We start from the raw sequence: 19737 nt of genomic DNA on the forward strand, positions 1-19737 counted from the left end.
ACCCCCCCTCCCCAACTTCTCATGGAAAAGTTGAGAATTCAAGATGGGTTCCAGTATCGGGTGACATGGTCACGTACCTCTGTAGGGCCCCTGTAGCCATTCTTCACAGGTTGACCCACACGCTCATAGGAATACTAAGCTCTTTTACAGTGCATTGTCTCTTGCTGATGGGCCATCAGCACTGTCGGGCTTTTTCATTGTTGTACCTGAAGTGTTAGCAAGGGGCATCACCCAAAGTAACACAGTTGAAATATAGATACATAGTCAATATTCCTAATTTCAGATACAGAATGATACATACATACAAATAAGATAATCATATTCAGTAAATTATAACCTTTCCAATGATACCTTACAAGAGTTATTTTGCATAAAGCATATTTTAATTATGTCATAGTCCTACCACAAGCATATTTTCATAAAGAATATGGAGTATAATGTCACAACTACCATCAAGGTTCTAGTTCACAGAGACAATCATTTAGGCTGAGGGGATCCTGTGTTTCACAGCATTCCCAGTCCTTCTCAGAAGGACTCCAGTTTGAGTCTCTTACTTAGGAGTATTGTGTAGGACACCAGGCTGGCTCTGTTACCTTTTAAAAATTCAAGACTCACTGTTCAAAAAAAAAAAAAAAAAAAAAAAAAAAAACACATATTGATGTACAGCACCTTGCACAATGCAGGGTTCCAGTCTGAACTGGGAACTCTAAGCACTACAGTAATATGAATAGTAATATTCAAACTGGAGTAGATAACTTGGGTAGAGTTATACTTTGATATTTTCATGGTAGACTTTCAAAGGGCTGGACATTTTGAATCCTAACATTTATATAACACTGTTGTGCTGGCAGATGTTGGTGGCTGCCAGTGAGCTTGCCTTTGATCTGTGGACACATGTTTAGAGGACAAAATGATAAAGGAAGAGGACAGGATGGGTTGGTGAGATGCTGGGAGGAAGGGACCATGCAATGATGGTGTGAGGGTAGCCCAATCTCATCTTTAATTAGGACTGGCCCTCTTGTGAGTAATAGATTTAAGTAACAGGGTTTTTAAGAAATGCAGTAATTGAAAAGGTTGGATCTGATTCTCCTCCTCCTCAAGAATCACGCCAAGGAGTTTTGCTTTCCTTACTGATGTCCGAGAGATCTATACAAGTGGCTCTTACACTTTTTCTATATGGGACTCAAAAGTGTGTGTGTGTGTGTGTGTAACTCTGTTGCAAACTGAAAACTGGCACCGCACAAGCCTTTCAATCACATTCATTTTTTTGCCTTTAAGTGAGCGCTCACAGCAACTGTTACAACACATTTTCAAAAGAATTGCTTGTAATCATGGAACATTTAGCTTGTACATACTTCCACACCTTAAAAATGCTCCATTGATAAAATGTTGGAAGGCCATCTGGATTTGTTTGACTAAAGAGTGTAGCTAAGCTGTGTATATAATAAAGTAGTATTTCTATGGAGAAGTTGCAATCCGCAAGAGGTGTGGTATGACAGCCACTGAATGCACTCATGACTCATCTACTGAGCAATCCCTGAACATCTTCAATAAAGCTGTGTGTCCATTTTCACTTAAAAAAATAGAAACTTATTTATTTTCCATCCTCTATACAGCAGCAATTTCTGACTGTCACCCACTCACCCAGGTTTTTGTGCCCTAGTGTTCTGAGTAATTGTCCTGCTTCAAATGCATGGGCCTCCCAAAGATGGGTTTGGTCAGTGGAGAGGGATAGCTCTGTGGTTTGAGCATTGGCTTGCTAAACCCAGGGTTGTGAGCTCAATCCTTCATTTAGGGATCTGGGGCAAAATCAGTACTTGGTCCTGCTAGTGAAGGCGGGGGGCTGGACTCAATGACCTTTCAAGGTCCCTTCCAGTTCCAGGAGATGGGATATCTCCATTAATAATTATTATAGGCTACAGCAGTATGGCTGGGCGGCATCACCAAGCAATTTTGCTCTCTGTTTTGTGAGCAAGAATCCAGCTTTATTAGAGCTTTTTCTATTTTTGTTTAATGTGCTGGGTTTGTGTATGTTTTGATGTACAGGGCAATATGTTTGGTTTTATTCCCGCTGTGAAATATAAAATTTAATCAGCTAGTCTTTTCTTTTTGTTGCTATGGCAATAAGTCTCAAAATGCTTAATCAAAAATAATAATAAAAAAAATAGTGGCATCTCAGTTCTATTTTTGGCAAGTTTGTCTGTGTTTATGAAGCCAGAACTCTGAAAGTCTCCAAGTTGTGAGTTCTGCAGCAATGCTAAGCTAACCTTATAAAGTTCAGTAAGTTCAGAGAAGCATTTTAAGATCATGTGCCAAATGTACAGCTGCTCAGGGTCCTACAATTTGGGGAACATGGCTTTGTGAACATCCCCTCCCAGCACATCCATGACCGCCCTCACTTGCTATGATCACAGCCCTCCTTGAAAGATGAAGTTGGGGCCCATCCTTTCCCAGATTCCAAGTGATAAGCATCCTGTTCCCAATCTGACTGGTGTTAAACACTCCACCACCTTGAATGTGTTAGGTGGATGTCTGAAGCCTGTCTAAATGCCTTTCTTAGCTCCGCAAAACCTTGGGAGAGCTCTGCCCGTTGTTCAGATGCCTTTCCAAGTGTCTTTGCTATGGAAATCAGGGTTTCTAGCAAGATTTTCATTACCTCCTGATTTAAGCTCCCAGGAGATGCAGCGCATTACCCTGTGGTGTCTAAGGGCTAAACTGGCCCACTACAAGATTGCTCAGGGGAAGGGTAGGTAAGGAGATGCACCATCTCAGTGGGATTTCCTGGAGGCTTTATATTTTCAATGAGGCACAATGTTTCCAGGAGCAGAGACCACAGTTGCTGCATCACCCTCATATAGGGTATAGCCTGCATACCCCCAGACCCTCACACACACTTCGCCATATCCATGCAGAGCCAGTTTTGTTGGCTGACATGGAAGAAAGGAGGACTATAGCCATGCCCTCTGAGGTACTAGAGCTGACAATGAACAGGGAGCAGTCTTTGCCTTCAGGAAAGCAGGAGTACTGCCACTGTGATTGGCCAGGTGCATAAGAGCTATGAGGCCCTTTGCATCCCTGCTCATCTCCTTGCACAGAGGCCAGTCACTATTTTGCCTCCTTTTAAATCTTATTTGAGGTGTACATGTTGTGAATAATACATTGGTTTTGACTCTCCAGTCAAGTTCCCTAATCTTAGTAATCATCCTCCTCTTTCCCCCCCTCTATTTATGCTGCTCCCACGTGACTGGTTCAATGCATCTGATTTGTGCTCCTAGAAACATGTATGAGGCTCATCAGGAAGCAGAATGTAGAGAAACTGTCAGGGGTGCTGAAGAACAGACCTGCCAGTGTGGACATGGCTAGGAGCCTGGACCAGAGAAATGGAGCTGCTAGCTATACAAGAAGAGAGTAAAAGGACCTGAGACCTTTCAGTGATTTCTTTTTCTTTATCCACGGTGCTTATATATCTTTCATTTCACCCTTTTTAAAGTACTTTCCTCACTTTTTGAGTAGATTGCAAGAGTAGCAGCAGTTAAACACCAGCTCCACATTTGAACAATTCAGAACATCTTTGATGGATGTGGTGTCATCACAATTAATAATTTCCCAGGCAACAGCCCAATTGTGTGGGAGATATTTCCTAGTCAGATTAAGTCAATAAAAATGTGTCCATCTCTGGTGCCACAGAAACCTAGCACAGAGCCAAGAATTTTTATAATGACTCTTGCAAAGAAACAAGGTGTGCCCGCAAAACTATTAGCAACGGGTAACCAATGGTGGTGCACAGGGTTGCTAAAAATAACTGAATATAATGTACTATGGAGCTGTGTTCATGTTGTTTTTATGTTGTGCTATTTTAGATGCTGAGATGGTCACATAAGATTGTTTGTTTGTTTTTACATGGACGAGATTCTGAAGCAGACAGTCTCTAGAGCCAAGGAAACAAGCAGTGACTGGAAGCTCCCCATGGCTCTGGGAACTGCTGATTTGGGGGAAAACAAATGTTATTTTCAGTGCAAAAATAATTGTGAGTCAGAGACACAACACTGATATAGCACAAACATTTTAACAGAAAAAATAAGGAATTCTACAGTATTTCGTTTAAATGCAGTGCCAATGAAGAATGCAATTACATTCCATTGTTTCCTGTTACTTCTTTCAAGCTTCTCTTCCCTGTCCTAAGTGTAAGCTAGGATACTGCTATGGTATGGAACGTGGCATGTATGATGCAAAAAGACCAGCACACCTAAGTCCTAGAACAGTGCTGACTCAGTAATACCTCTGAATTGAGCTGGATAAGGGTCAGGCTGGTCTGCATCTGCATTTCTTACAAGACAAGACCCAGATTCTAGCGACCAGTTGATGTGACTCCAAGAGTCTGTATGTAAAGACAGGGGTGGCTCTATGTATTTTGCCACCCCAAGCACAGCAGTCAGGCGGCTTTCGGTGGCACGCCTGCGAGAGGTCCACTGGTAATGCAGATTCGGCGGCATGCCTGCGGGAGGTCCGCTGGTCCTGCGGCTTCGGCATACCCACCATCAAAGCAGCGGTACCAGTGGACCTCCTGCAGGCATGCCACCGAAGGCTCCCTGACTGCCGCCCACACAGCGACCGGCAGGCCGCCCCTCACGGCTTGCTGACCCAGGCACGCGCTTGGTGTGCTGGTGCCAGGAGCCGCCCCTGTGTAAAGACCAGCATACCTGCTGGGTTTTACTTTCCACATTCAAGTACCCAGTAATGGCATTTAAGACAAGGCTGTGCATAAAACATGAATAAATTCCCTCCTCAATTGCACGCATTATATTTTCCCAGTTTGCAGAAGTAATAAAAGTCTGGAGAGAGATCCTAATTGCAAGTATTAAAACATAAAACCCAAGCCAAAGTTCATATTAAAGCATTTTTAGCACAACTACTTTTTTTCCATTAAAACTATATTAGTTCAGTTAGCTATGATACAGAGCCTGATTTTGTTGTTGTTTCTGTGGTTTTTTTCAGAGGTGCTGAGTTCTGGCAACTCTGTGACTTCAGTTGTAGCGATGGGTACTCAGTGAGGTCCATACTGTTCACTGCTCATGCTCTTTCTTTTTACTTTACTGCTCAGGGATTCTGCAGTATCTCCAGTTTTGGAACAGAGAATCAAATAATCTGTCTCCCTGCTCAGAGGTTGGCATCAGCGAGCCTGTTGTATTTGGAGTGTGGATCAAATTTACCTTCACTTCCCTTGGATTCTTTACATCCACAGTTTATCAATTTGTGTTTTCTGGGTGTGATTTAGCCTTATGAAATGATGTTAATTTTGTTATTATCTGTATTTATTATGGTACTGCTTACAAATCCCAGTCCAGCTTTTGGTCATATTGTGCTAGGCACTGTACAGACATAGAAAATATATGGGCCCTGCCCCAAAGAGCTTAGATTCTGATTTCATTAATTTGTGATATCTAATAATTTTATACTGCAACAGCATTCTCTAGATGACGCATATTGCTACTATAGTAGCATTTCTTTTTAGCACACATTAAAAGGCATTGTTGAGCTATTCCGATTTCACAGTTTCTGCAGAGTCCTGATTTGCACTTGAATTTTCTTTTGTTATATCATCACATAGCAGGAAAGCAGAAATGGAAATATCTGGCTAGCATTCTTTGGTTATTAATGCTGTAGCTGGTATGAAATTGTGGAGGATTGATACTTGAAGGCCTCAGAATTTATACCTGAAGATATTAACTATCTTTCTCAGGTATTATACTATGGCAAAGAGCATATACCTGCCTCAAAACGGTATTTTATGCAGATGATCTGTTATGTTCACTTGTCTGACATTGATTTTACCTATAGAGTACATTTAAAACCTAACTAATGGCTAGACTGCCTACCATATGTAGGCCTGGAAAAAGGCAGGATTATGTGTGTACTTCCGGCACTCCTTTTGAGACAAATACTGTTCCCTAAATACAAAGGGTTCCAGAAGCAAAGTAACCAGCTGCATACAGCAAGCAACATTTGGGAAGGCCATACTTTCACCATGCTATGAAGACCAGCTCCATAGGGTTCCCTGTGCATACTAGTGCAGCTGATTGTGATTGGAGAAAACCAATTTGATGTAGTACTCTATCCACCAGACATTGATGTCCATGGAACAGGAGTGCAGAAGGAGAACTACCATACCCTTAGTAGTGGCCATGCACCATGAAGCAAGGATCCTTCCTACCAGGGGTGGCTCTATGTATTTTGTCGCCCCAAGCACGGCAGTCAGGCGGCTTTCGGCAGCATGCCTGCGGGAGGTCCGCCGATCCCGCGCCTTCGGCATACCCGCCGCCGAATTGCCGCCGAAACCACGGGACTGGCAGACCTCCCACAGGCATGCCGCCAAAGGCAGCCTGACTGCCGCCCTCATGGCAACCAGCAGGCCAGCCCCTGTGGCTTGCCGTCCCAGGCACGCGCTTGGTGCGCTGGTGCCTGGAGCCGCCCCTGCTTCCTACCATGAAACCCTTGCCTCTAGCCAGGCTACTGAATGTAGTATTATGGTACTATCTCTTTAAAATTAGTCTCACATAATCACCAGAGGGCCTCTGAGTGTCATGGGTCTCTTACATCATGCAGGCACACTCAAGATGTTCTCAATCTTTGTAGGAGACATCTTGTTATGTATCTAATAAAGACAGTTGTGATCTAAACTTTATATCTCTGTCTCACTCTGAAGTACTGTGGTTGCAGCATACTTTTGAGGAAGACACTCTCTCTGCTGCCTGACCATGCCAGAGAGTATGACGTGGTGTCAGAAGTGACCACATACTGCATGAAGCAAGAAGTGGCTGTTTTCGTCAGGAGCACAGTAGATCAGTAAAGATTGCAAACTGCTATAAACAGACAAGAAACTGCAATCCACAGACCAGCAGGAACCAAATACAAGGTACAGAGTATTGACATAGGTGCCGACTCCCCCTCTTTCATGTGGGTGCTCGACTCCCACCTCTGCCCCCAGCCTTGCCCCCACTCCACCCCTTCCATGAGGCCCCGCCCCTGCCCTGCCCAGGGTGGGGGGTGAGGAGGAGGTGTGGAGGTGAGGGGAGCTTGGCTGCTGGTGGGTGCAGAGCATCAATTTTTCCCTGTGGATGCTCCAGTCCCGGAGCACCCACGGCGTCAGTGCCTATGAGTACTGAGACACAAAAGTGAACCCAAAAGTAAAAGTTACACTAGAACAATGGTTCTCAACCAGGGGTATGTGTACCCCTGGGGGTATGTGGATGTCTTTCAGGGGGTACATCAATTCATCTAGATATTTGCCTCATTTTACAACAGGCTACATAAAAAGCACTAGTGAAAGCAGTACAAACTAAAATTTCATACAATGACTTATTTATACTGTTCTATATGCTGTACACTGAAATGTAAGTATTTATATTCCAGTTGATTTATTTTATAATTATATGCTAAAAATGAGAAAGTAAGCAATTTTTCAGTAACAGTGTGCTGTGACACTTGTATTTTTATGTCTGATTTTGTAAGCAAGCAGTTTTTAAGTGAGGGGAAACTTGGGGGTACACAAGCAAATCAGACTCCTGGAAAGATTGAGAGCCACTGCAATAGAAAATAGAATTAAAAATAAAATCTGAACATGGAGGGTTTCAAGCCACCTACTCCTTTATTTTCAGTTGGCAATCTTCCTGAGAACTGGAGCAATGGGAAGCCTCAGGTGCAAAAAGGTGCAAAAAAGAAGCAGACATTAAAGCAGCCACTTTACTGCACCTAGTGTGAGAGGAAGCTCATAACATGTTCTCCCAGCAGCTAACTGAAAATAGTCCCACTTTGGATGAGGTCTTAATGCGTAGGCACTACTCTAACCCTAAGAAACATGTTGTGTTTGAACAATACCAGTTCTGGTCTCACCAACACCTAAGAGAAGAGCAGATAGCCAAGTATGTCACAAAGCTAAGGCAAAAAACAGAAATTGTTTGTTTGGAAATACAGACAATGACATGCTTAGAGACAAAATTGTGTTCAGGGTCACCGATAAAAGACTAATGCAAAGGTTGCTGAGGGAGCAATATTTGGGGTTTCAAAAAGCAATAGACATTTGCAGAGCCTCAGAGCCATGAAGACACAAATAGAGATCATGTGTGGGCCACGTACTGACAAGTTCATACAGGCTTATACACAAAAGAGTATTCAGAGCAGCATAGGCAGGGCCCAGCCACCTGAGAGTCAGAATCACAACAAGAGCTCACACAAAGAAATTGTGCACATGTTGTGGTAAGCCCTACCCACACGGAATCTGCTCAACCTTTGGAGTACCATGTCATAAATGTGGAAAATTTAAATCGTTGTTCTATGTGCAGATCAACCAACTTACCCAAACAAGACAAGGCATTAGAAGAAAGCCACAGTCCGGTGATCTGAGCACAGGACCAAGAGCCAGGAACCCCAAAATTCTAATCCCATATTTGATTGTGACTCCCTCTGTGGCTTTGGACTAGTCACTTAACCTCTCTGCCTTGGTTTTCCCATCTGTAGTGTGGGAATTATAATACTTCCCTCCCACCCGTGACGGATATGGTGAGAATTAATTAGCTAGTGTTTCTATTTTCTTGGGAAGGTGAGAAAGAAGTTTGAAAATCAGCAAAGATAGAATGCTAGTAGGAAAAAAGGTGGGAATCTCAGACATGAGCAAGAATGTCAGAAGATTTCAAATAGGGTCTCTGTTAATGGGGAACTGGAGACAGTGGCTATAATTCTTCTCTTCCCAAAGAATCTTTGCAGACAGTGGGAGCAATACAATGTCATCATTCCTTCCTGTCATTTTCTTATTCCTCTGTTAAGTCCAGCCTGTAATGGCCCTGTGTATGATGTTCCACCATCTAGTCAGTGGCCGGTCTCTAGAGCCAACAGATCTTGGTTACGTTTGAATTATTTTCTTTGACATCCTATCTGTTTGTCTTCTGCAATATCCGCACCATCATAACCTTTTGAATTGTAGCCAATCCAGTACCCTGACTTCACATTCTACTCTCCTTCTAACTTCTTAATTTGTGTTAAAATCAGGGCTATCGATTTAATTGCAGTTAACTCATGCAATTAACTCAAATTAATAGTAATTAATAAAATTATGATTAATCGCAGTTTTAAACACACTATTAAAAATAGAATACCAATTGAAATGTATTAAATATTTTGGATGTTTTTCTACATTTTCAAATATATTGATTTCAATTACAATACAAAATATGAAGTGTACAGTGTTCACTTTATATTTTTATTACAAATATACGTACTGTAAAAATAATAAACAAAAAATAGTATTTTTCAATTCACCTCATACAAGTACTGTATTGCAATCTCTTTATCGTGAAAGTGCAACTTACAAATGTAGAATTTTGTTACAGAACTGCACTCAAAACCAAAATAATGTAAAACTTTAGAACCTTCAAGTCCACACAGTCCTACTCCTTGTTTAGCCAATCGTTCAGACAAACAAGTTTGTTTACATTTACAGATGATAATGCTATAGGGATATTAAAGAAGGTACTAACAGTGATTCTCCCAAGTGACAGTGACCCCCTCATAATTTGTCCCCCACACTTTAAAATCCAACAGTTTCACCAAGTACAAAAATCTCTTGGGTCATCTGTTAAAACTTGTAAGCTACTGTCTGTAGAAACCATTGATTATATCTATCCTGTGAAAGATACTTTATTACTATGTAAAACTTACAAACAAGTTAATTGACTTTGTTCTTGAAGTAATTGATATAATGTAAACAAACACTATAAGCTGTTAAGTGACTTTCACTTCATTCAACGGCTCCTAGGACAGACTCCCACCCTCTATGATTAAAGGGCCGGGAGTCTCAAATGAATTAGCACACCCCCCGAAAGTGGTGGAGACAGTAAATTAAAATATGGTTAAGATATGGAATGAATGCTGATGTATGTTTGATATACATAAATGGTTAGGGAGGTGCCAGCCTAGAAAGGGAGTATCCATCGGCCGAAGAATGTGTCAAGTGAATGACCAGACAACCCCTGGAGGGTAAACTGAGATCCACCTCATCACCTAGAAGGATGAGAAACACAAACTTTGGACAGTTTGGAGCCACCAGTAATGTGCCCAGAAATATGTCCAGGAATGTGCCATCTGCTGATTGAGTCAGCAACAGCAGAATGAAACAGCTCCCATAGACTAACATAGACATTAAATCCTATAAGAATGGACTCTCAAGACTGAGGACTTTGAATCTCTGGTTCTGCAGCCAGCCTCCAGGAGCATCAGGTGCACTTGACACAGACTCGGCTCCATCCTCATGACCAAGATACCTGGCCAGTAACTTGGCATGAGCAACTTCTAGGCTGGTAACTATAACACCTATACAGAACTTGAATGAATGATTGTGTGAATGAATCGATGTGTGTGTGTGTGTGTGTATGTATAAGGAATAAGTAGTGATAGGAATAAGGGTATGTCTACACTACGAGAGTAGTTTGATTTTACTTAAATTGAATATGTGGAATCGATATTACAAAGTCGAATGTGTGTATCCACACTAAGGACAGTAATTCGACTGTGTGAGTCCACACTAATGGGGCAAGCGTTGACATTGGAAGCGGTGCACTGTGGGCAGCTATTCCACAGTTCCTGCAGTCCCCGCTGCCCACTGAAATTCTGGGTCGAGCCCCCAATGCCTGCTGGGGAAAAAAATGTGTGGAGGGTGGTTTTGGGTAACTGTCATCATCCAACCCTCACTCCCGCCCTCCCTCCCTGAAAGCGCCGGCAGGCAATCAGATCACGCACTTTTCTGGTGAATGACAGCGCGGACGCCACAGCACTGCGAGCATGGAGCCCGCTGCGACCATCGCTGCAGTTATGGCCGTTGTCAACACCTTGCACCTTATCATCCACCTTTTCCAGAGGCAGATGCTGAGAAATCAGGCGAGGCGGCTACGGCAGCACAGTGAGGACATGAAGTCTGAGAGTGGCACAGACCTGTCACAAAGCACGGGACCCCGCGCCGTGGACATCATGGTGGCAATGGGTCATGTTGATGCTGTGGAACGGCGATTCTGGGCACGGGAAACAAGCACGGACTGGTGGGACCGCATAGTGCTGCAGGTCTGGGATGAATCACAGTGGCTGCGAAACTTTCGCATGCGGAAGGGAACTTTCCTGGAACTTTGTGAGTTGCTGTCCCCTGCCCTGAAGCGCAAGGACACCCGGATGCGAGCAGCTCTGATTGTCCAGAAGCGAGTGGCCATAGCCCTCTGGAAGCTTGCGATGCCAGACAGCTTCCGGTCAGTCGCGAACCACTTTGGCGTGGGCAAATCTACCGTGGGGGTTGTTGTGATGCAAGTAGCCAACGCAATCGTTGAGGTACTGCTGTCAAAGGTAGTGACCCTGGGAAACGTGGAGGTCATCATAGATGGATTTGCCGCGATGGGATTCCCAAACTGCGGTGGGGCTATAGATGGAACTCACATCCCTATCCTGGGACTGGACCACCAGGCCAGCCAGTACATTAACCGAAAGGGCTATTTTTCAATGGTGCTGCAAGCACTGGTGGACCATATGGGACGTTTTACAAACATCAACGTCGGATGTCTGGGCAAGGTTCATGACGCTCGTGTTTTCAGGAACTCTGGTCTGTTTAGAAGGCTGCAGGAAGGTATTTACTTCCCGGACCACAAAATAACTGTTGGGGATGTGGAGATGCCTATAGTGATCCTCGGGGACCCAGACTACCCGCTAATGCCCTGGCTCATGAAGGACCGTGTCCTTTTCTTTCTATGCCTAATCTGCGCCAGCCTCTGGGAGTGTGATGCCAGGGTAGGTCGGGAGACAGTCACAGCTGTGGGATGGGAAAAAGGGAGTGAATTCCTCAGAAAGATAAATTTTTTTGTGAACAAAGAACATAGTCTTTCTCTGTGAACAAGATCATGCACAGCACCTATCACATGCGCACTCAGGACAAGGTCGAATTTTCGGCCTTCACATTCAGTGCCTGGGGTCTTGCAGTGCAGATCAGACAAGCGGGGCAGGACAACGGAATCTGGGTAGCAGGCTGATATGGTAAGCTGTAGACTTGTGGCTGCTTAAAACTTTAATAATAGCACTGCCCTCCTTTCACGTTCAAAGCAATGCTCCTAGTGTTGGCCAGTTCCTGCTGCCAGCAATCCGGCAAGCATGAACTCTGCCCCTGTCCCACCCCTCGCGGCTGTCCCCGGGAAAGATCCCTGTATGCTGCCCCTCTCCCACCTCCACTGCATGGCTGTAAACCGGCGGTTACAGTTCTGTAAAGGAACGGGCAAGCAGTCCCAATACTAACATTCCCCTAATTCAAAGCAGGTCACCATGAGCGACATCACTGTGATGAGGATTTCAGAGAAAGACAAAGAATGCATGCTTCGTGAAAGCCTGCAAAGACCAGGTGCCGTATGCCGCCATGCTCTGCAAGGCAATGATCCCAGAGTACTTGCTGCTAGCCTGGTGTGGAAACGTTTCCTACTACGGAGGACACAACAAGGCCGCTCTCCCAAGGAACCTCATGCAAAGGCTTTCCAATTACCTCCAGGAGAGCTTCATGGAGATGTCCCATGAGGATTTCAGCTCTATCCCCGGACATATAGACCGAATTTTACTGTAGCTGCACTGGCTTGGACTAAACAGTAGAGCACCTAGGGCAAACCAATCATGATAAACCGGACATTGTTAGATTTTTTTTTTTGCAGTAGTTGCACTGCCAAGGACTAAAACATTAAGCGCCTAGGGCAAACTAATCATGAAAAACCCACTGTTAATATTAATGTTCTGTTCAAAATAAATGTTTACATATTGAAAACACTTACTGACTGATCCTTCCCCTGATTCTGGGTCCGGGTTAACGACTGAGGACGGTTGGTAGGTGATCTCTGTGAGGGTGATGAAGAGATCCTGGCTGTCTGGAAAATCAGCGTTGTAAGCACTGTTGACTGCCTCGTCCTCCTCATCTCCTTCCTCATCTTCCTCGTCCGCTAACATCTCCGAGGAAGCGGCCGTCGACAATATCCCATCCTCAGAGTCCACGGTCAGTGGTGGGGTAGTGGTGGCGGCCGCACCTAGGATGTAATGCAGTGCCTCGTAGAAACGGCATATCTGGGGCTGGGATCCAGAGCGTCCGTTTGCCTCTTTGGTCTTCTGGTACCCTTGTCTCAGCTCCTTGATTTTCACGCGGCACTGCGTTTCATCCCGGCTGTATCCTCTCTCTGTCATGGCTTTTGACATCTTCTTGTAGATCTTTGCATTCCGTCTTTTCGATCACAGCTCTGAAAGCACGGACTCATTGCCCCACACAGCGATCAGATCTAAGACTTCCCGATCAGTCCATGCTGGGGCCCTCTTTCTATTCTGAGATTGCATGCTGCTGGAGAGCTCTGCATCGTTGCCAGTGCTGCTGAGCTAGCCACGATGTCCAAACAGGAAATGAGATTCAAACTGCCCAGACAGGAAAAGGAATTCAAATTTTCCCGGGGCTTTTCCTGTGTGGCTGGTCAGAGCATCAACAGAGTGGTGCACTGTGGGATAGCTCCCGGAGCTATTAGCGTCTATTTCCATCCACACCGACCCTAATTCGACATGGCCATGTCGAATTTAGCACTACTCCCCTCGTCGGGGAGGAGTACAGAAGTCGAATTTAAGAGACCTCTATGTCGAACTAAATAGCTTTGTTGTTTGGATGGGTGCAGAGTTAATTCAATTTAATGCTGCTAAATTCGACATAACCTCCTAGTGTAGATCAGGCCTAAGTATTCAAACAATGTTGTTAACTTTTATCTTTTGCTTTATCATTATATTTACAATAAATGTGGCATCTTTGCCTTATCCCTCTTAATAAGATCCTGCTGGTTTTTATTCTATTGGTATAACAATGCTACCCGCTTCTTATTTACAATTTCACATGAAAGTGAGAACAGGCATTCGCATGGCACTTTTGTAGCAGGAGTTGCAAGGTATTTATGTGCCAGACCATGCTAAACATTCGTATGCCCCTTCATGCTTTGGCCACCGTTCCACAGGACATGCTTCCATGCTGATGATGCTCATTTAAAAAATGTGTTAATTAAATTTGTGACTCAAATCATTGGGGGAGAAGTGTATGTCTCCTGCTCTGTTTTACCTGCATTAGTCTATATATTTCATGTTAGAGCTGTCTCGGATGATGACCCAGCACATCTTGTTCGTTTTAAGGACACTTTCACTGCAGATTTGACAAAACGCAAAGAAGGTACCAATGTGAGATTTCTAAAGATAGCTACAGCACGTGGCCCAAGGTTTAAAAATCTGAAGTGCCTTCCAAAATCTAAGAGGTATGATGTGTGGAGCATGCTTTCAGAAGTCTTAAAAGAGCAACACTCTGATGCAGAAACTACAGAACCCAAACTACCAAAAAAGAAAATCAACCTTCTGCTGGTGGCATCTGACTCAGATAATGAAAATGAGCATGTGTAGGTCTACACCGCTTTGGATTGTTATCGAGCAGAACCCATCATCAGCATGGATGCATGTCCCCTGGAATGGTGCTTGAAGCATGAAGGGACATGTGAATCTTTAGCACATCTGGCACGTAAATACCTTGTGACACCGAATACAACAGTGCCATGAGAACACTTGTTCTCATTTTCAGGTGACATTGTAAACAAGAAGTGGGCAGAATTATCTCCTGAAAATGTAAACAAACTTGTTTGTCTGAGCAATTGGCTGAACAAGAAGTAGGACTGGGTGGACTTGCAGGCTCTAAAGGTTTACATTGTTTTATTTTTGAATGCAGGTTTTTTTTGTACATAATTCTACATTTGTAAATTCAACTTTCATGATAAAGAGATTGCACTACAGTATGTGTATAAGGTGAATTAAATTCTATTTCTTTTGGTTTTTTACAGTGCAAATACTTGTAATAAAAAATATAAAGTGAGTACTGTACACTTTGTATTATGTGTTTTAACTGAAATAAATACATTTGAAAATGTAGAAAACATCCTAAAATATTTAAATGGTATTCTATTGTTGTTTAATAGCTTGATTAATGATTAATTTTTTTATTGCTTGACAGTCCTACTTAAAATCATTCCACTTTACACCTGCCGTCTTCCAAAGTGCACTTATTTCCATTGTCTCCAACCTTCTGATCTCTGTTTCATTCAAAGCAGCTGCTTCCAGATCACAGAGTAATATTGTTAATAGAGTGATTTGATAAATTTTCACTTTGGCACCAAATGCAATGTTTTCATCATTCTATAATTTCACCAATTTTTGTGCAGAACTTGTAGCTAAAGCACATTTCCTTTTTAACCTCATCCTTAATGAATCATTGGCACTAATCAAGCTTCCTAGGTACATATAAGATTTTACTTGTTCTATGACTTTGCTGCTGCACTTCAACACTTTATCTATTGTCCTTTTCCAAGATGCAATCACTTTGTGTTCTTAGCATTTATTTTAAGTCCAAATTGACGATACCAATTTTCCAAGGTAGCAAAGAGTATCATCATTAATTCAAATGTCTGCCAGTTATACGATGTCATCTGCAGAAGCTAAAGAGTTTAATTCTTGATCACCCAATGTCACGCTCTGATTCGTCTACCATTCTTTATGTCCAATTTAAGAACATGATGAAAAGCGACAGTGATTCCATGCCCCCTGTTTTACACCAAACTTTGACTTGAACCAGTTGCTTAATTTTCCACCAATTCTCACAACACTCGGGAGTCTTCATACATTATGTTTATAATTGCAGTTATCCTTTCTGGAACTCCTTATGATTTTACTATTTTCCATAATGCTTTCTTCCAAACCAAATACCTTTGTGAAGTCTTTAATCCCTATTCTTGCTTTTTCCCCATCAACTGTTGAAGCATGAATATCTGATCAATGCAACTTTGGCCTGACCTAAAGTCACACTGTTCCTTACCTACTACCTCCGGTAAAACTGGCATTAATCTGTTGATAATTACTTTCATCATGATTTTTCCCAGTACTGATAATAAACTTATTCCTCTATAAATATTTGGATCAGCAGGATGTGATTTCTTTAGGTTTGGTACAACTGTTTAGCCAGTTGACCAGTACCTCCTCTTGCTCCCATATTTTCTTATATATATTTTCCTAATGCTTTGATAGTACTTGTCCTGCTGGATTTTAGCAGCTTAGCTGTTATACTGTCTATTCCTGTAGCTATCCCATTTTTTTAACTGCTTCACTGCTTTTCCTATTTCTTCTTCTTTGGTGGTTCAGTGCGGATATCCATTCTGCCCTGCAAGCTGCCCTGTTCATCTAGCATGTCTAGAATATTTGCATCTGGATATATTACAGGATTCATCACTTTTTTCAAAATGCTCCTTCCAAACTTCCAACACCTATTTGGCATTTGCTATCAATTTATTGTTAGCCTTTCTTACTGCTTGTATTATTGGCCTGATTGTGTTTGCATACAACTTTTTTGTATATCATTTTTATATCTTGTTTTCTTGATGCCTCCTCTAGTTTTGGAGCCTCTTTTTTCCAGAACTTTTGCTTGTCCAATGTTTGTGATTTCTTCACCACTGCATACACTTTTACTACTACTTTTCCAGAAGTCAACTTGTTTACACTTTTCCTGTAATGTTCTTCTTTTTGTTGCTTGTCCATTGTCATTGTTTGCTTACAGCCTAGGAAGATACTGGAAGGTGTATTTTGTATTGCATCCTTGAATATTTCATATCCCAGTCTGAAATGAGATTTCTTCATCATCTTAAATTAATGGCCTGAAAGTCCTTCCAAACATCACCTTGTATACCTCCCTCAGAACTTTCCTTTTAACTTAAGATCAAATGTGGTTCCAGTTTTTCTTGGACTTAAAATTAATCTTTCCCATTAGTAATTCATGTTCACTGCCACACTGGGCACTACTATCTAAAATCCAACAGTGACTTTTTATGCCCTTTTATTGATACTAATAATGTGGTCAATCTGGCTTTTGATTGGGCCATCTGGTAAATTCCATGTAATCTTTCTAAGGAAACCAAGTACCCCCCAATAATCATACTGTGCTTCTCACCGCAAGTTCTTAACCTTTTCCCACTACCATTAGCTGTCCTAGTGCTGTGTAGTCTAACACTTTTAATTTGCTTACCAGGTCCGCTACCAATGTTTGCATTCATATCTCCCATTATCAAAATCATATCTTGATCAGGACTCATCTACGATGCTGTCTAGCTGTTGATAAAATCGGACCACCTCCGCTGCTTCTGTTGGTGCATAAGAGCAGATCACATTTATGCAGTTTACTATAGGCAGTAGTAAACCTTGCTATGACATCTGTTCAGACACCAGTTTTGAGCTGTTCAATGTTCTCTTGTCCATTTCTGTCGCAACCTCATCCCTATGCTTCGCTTGTCCACTTGAATGTCCAGAATAAAAGAAAGTATAATTTCCAACTGTGAACTCTCCTATATCCAGCCAGTGTGTCTTGTGTATGTCAGCAAAGAAACTTGTAACTTCCTTAATTCCTCTGAAACTAGCTCAGTCTGGCCTAGAATTTTAATATTCAAACTCACAATACATGTAATATGTTAAGTCATTATCTGAAATCCATGACCATTTCCATTTGCTAGGTTTGATAGACTTGTTTCAAAATCCATATAAGTCAGTCTGTCTGTCTGTCTGTTTTATGACAAGTATGTTTTGGATGTTATAGCTTGTTAGGCCAATCTGCTTTATCCAGCTCATGGAATGCCATGTCATACCTGTTCCTAGCATGTTGGTAGGTTATCAGCAGTTGCACCCTAGTTTGCTTGTTCTCCATGGATAACAAGCTTGGACTGCTGGGATCTGAAATCATTTTTTTTCTTTGTCCTAAACATCTGGATAACTGCTTACTGCTATGTTGTTTATAAAATTAATAGAAAACCACATGGTGTGCATTTATAGTATGCCTGGCAACTAGCCTGGCATTGAGTTGGCTCAGAAATGGCAGAGAACAAAGGTGAGCTTTATGCCACCTTTTCAGTCCCTCCCACATTGTATTATTCCTCATCTACACCTAAGGATTTAGCTCATGATGAGCTCACATGAGTGTCTATTAAATACTACTGTAAATTGGCTTTCAAAAGTTTGAATGTGGATGCAAATCATGTTAATCTATTTTAAACAATGTTAGTTTTCTTAACATGCTTGCAGTATGGACAGTGCTTCTATTGCAAGACTTTTTCTGATTATGGCTCTGTTGTGCTAAATTGCAATTAAATGAAGATTTTAACCATCGCTTTCCATGCTATTGAAATGTGCAACATTTCATGTGTCTTTTCTTCTAATAGTCCACAATCCTATTTAAAGAATCTAGGGTGCTTTCTAAGTGCCCACTAACAATCAAAGCTAGATGAGAAGAGGTATTAAATGCCTGAGTAGTGAATCAAGTAACCCCCTTTCTTCAGATCTCTTCCTACTTCTGAAGTCATGTCAGGTTCATGGCTCTCTCCTAAAAGTGAATACCCAAGGTTTCCAGACAGCTTTATGATTCCATGAAGATTTACAAGATCTGCCTATACACTACGCTTTGAATCCTGCTTTGTTGAAACTAAACTCTCGTTCTCTCTCCCCACCTTGTGTTACTGTTTTTCAATACATATATTGTGGTACAAGCTCATCTTACAGGCTTATTGCAGGTTGTGAACTGTCTCTAGCTCAAGAACATCTTTTATTATGTTGGTATTTTGGTTCATTTTAATTTATATAGCATATGTCATGTAAACTGTTAATTTGTGTATTTTAATTGAGTGCCTTGAGGACTGGTAAATTACGTACAGCCACTTGACAAAACATGCAGAGAAAAAACAAATACAATGTGAAAAAGTGATATGGAAGCAAACTTATCTTTAAGTTTCCGTGTAACGTGCTGCATAGTTACTCACCTCAGTCATTACAGTATTCACTTTTTAAGAAACAGACAGGCCAAGAGAAACCTGAATCAATCCACCTCAAATAATGCACAGTTAAGAGGTGTAGAGAAAGCCATTTATGCCAGAGCGGCATATCCTGAGCTCAGAGCGTAGATGTGTAGGCATAGCATGTGCACATAGCGATGGGGCATAGGGAGAGCTGCTGCTCACACTGACTTGATGCATCCCACACTCCCCAGAGTGGGTACGCAGCTCTCCCTATAGGCACCTGCCATGATGCCCCAGACAATTTTGTTCCCCAACCTCAATTTGGATCCAACTCAATCCTCCATCTGCCTCAGCCTCCCTCACCCACTGATCTACCTGCCTCAGCCACCTTCTTCCCCCCCCACCCAACCCCGTCTCAGCCACCCCCCCAGCCACCTTTCTGCCCCACCCCCATCTCAGCCACCCCCCCAGCCACCTTCCCCCCCAACCCAACCCTGTCTCAGCCACCCACCCCCATCTCAGCCACCTTTCCCCCCCACCCAACCCCGTCTCAGTCACCCCCCCAGCCACCTTTCCCCCCCAACCCTCTCAGTCACCCCCCCAGCCACCTTCTTCCCCCCCCAACCCTGTCTCAGCCACCTTCTTCACCTCCCCACCCACAGTCACCAACTTTCACCCCCATCACTCCCCTCACCTCAGCACTCTGCTCCCGCCCTCAATCCCCCCAAACCCGCCACCTCTGGCCCCTCCCTGCTCTCCACAGGGCCACGCCCCCTGCCCTTGGCCCCGCGGCAGCCGCACCCACCGAGGCCCCGCCCTGCCCGCGGGGCTCCCCCCTGTTGCCGGGTAA

The sequence above is a fragment of the Trachemys scripta genome, chromosome 2 (assembly GCF_013100865.1).
Source record: "Trachemys scripta elegans isolate TJP31775 chromosome 2, CAS_Tse_1.0, whole genome shotgun sequence".
Lineage (NCBI taxonomy): Eukaryota > Metazoa > Chordata > Testudines > Emydidae > Trachemys > Trachemys scripta.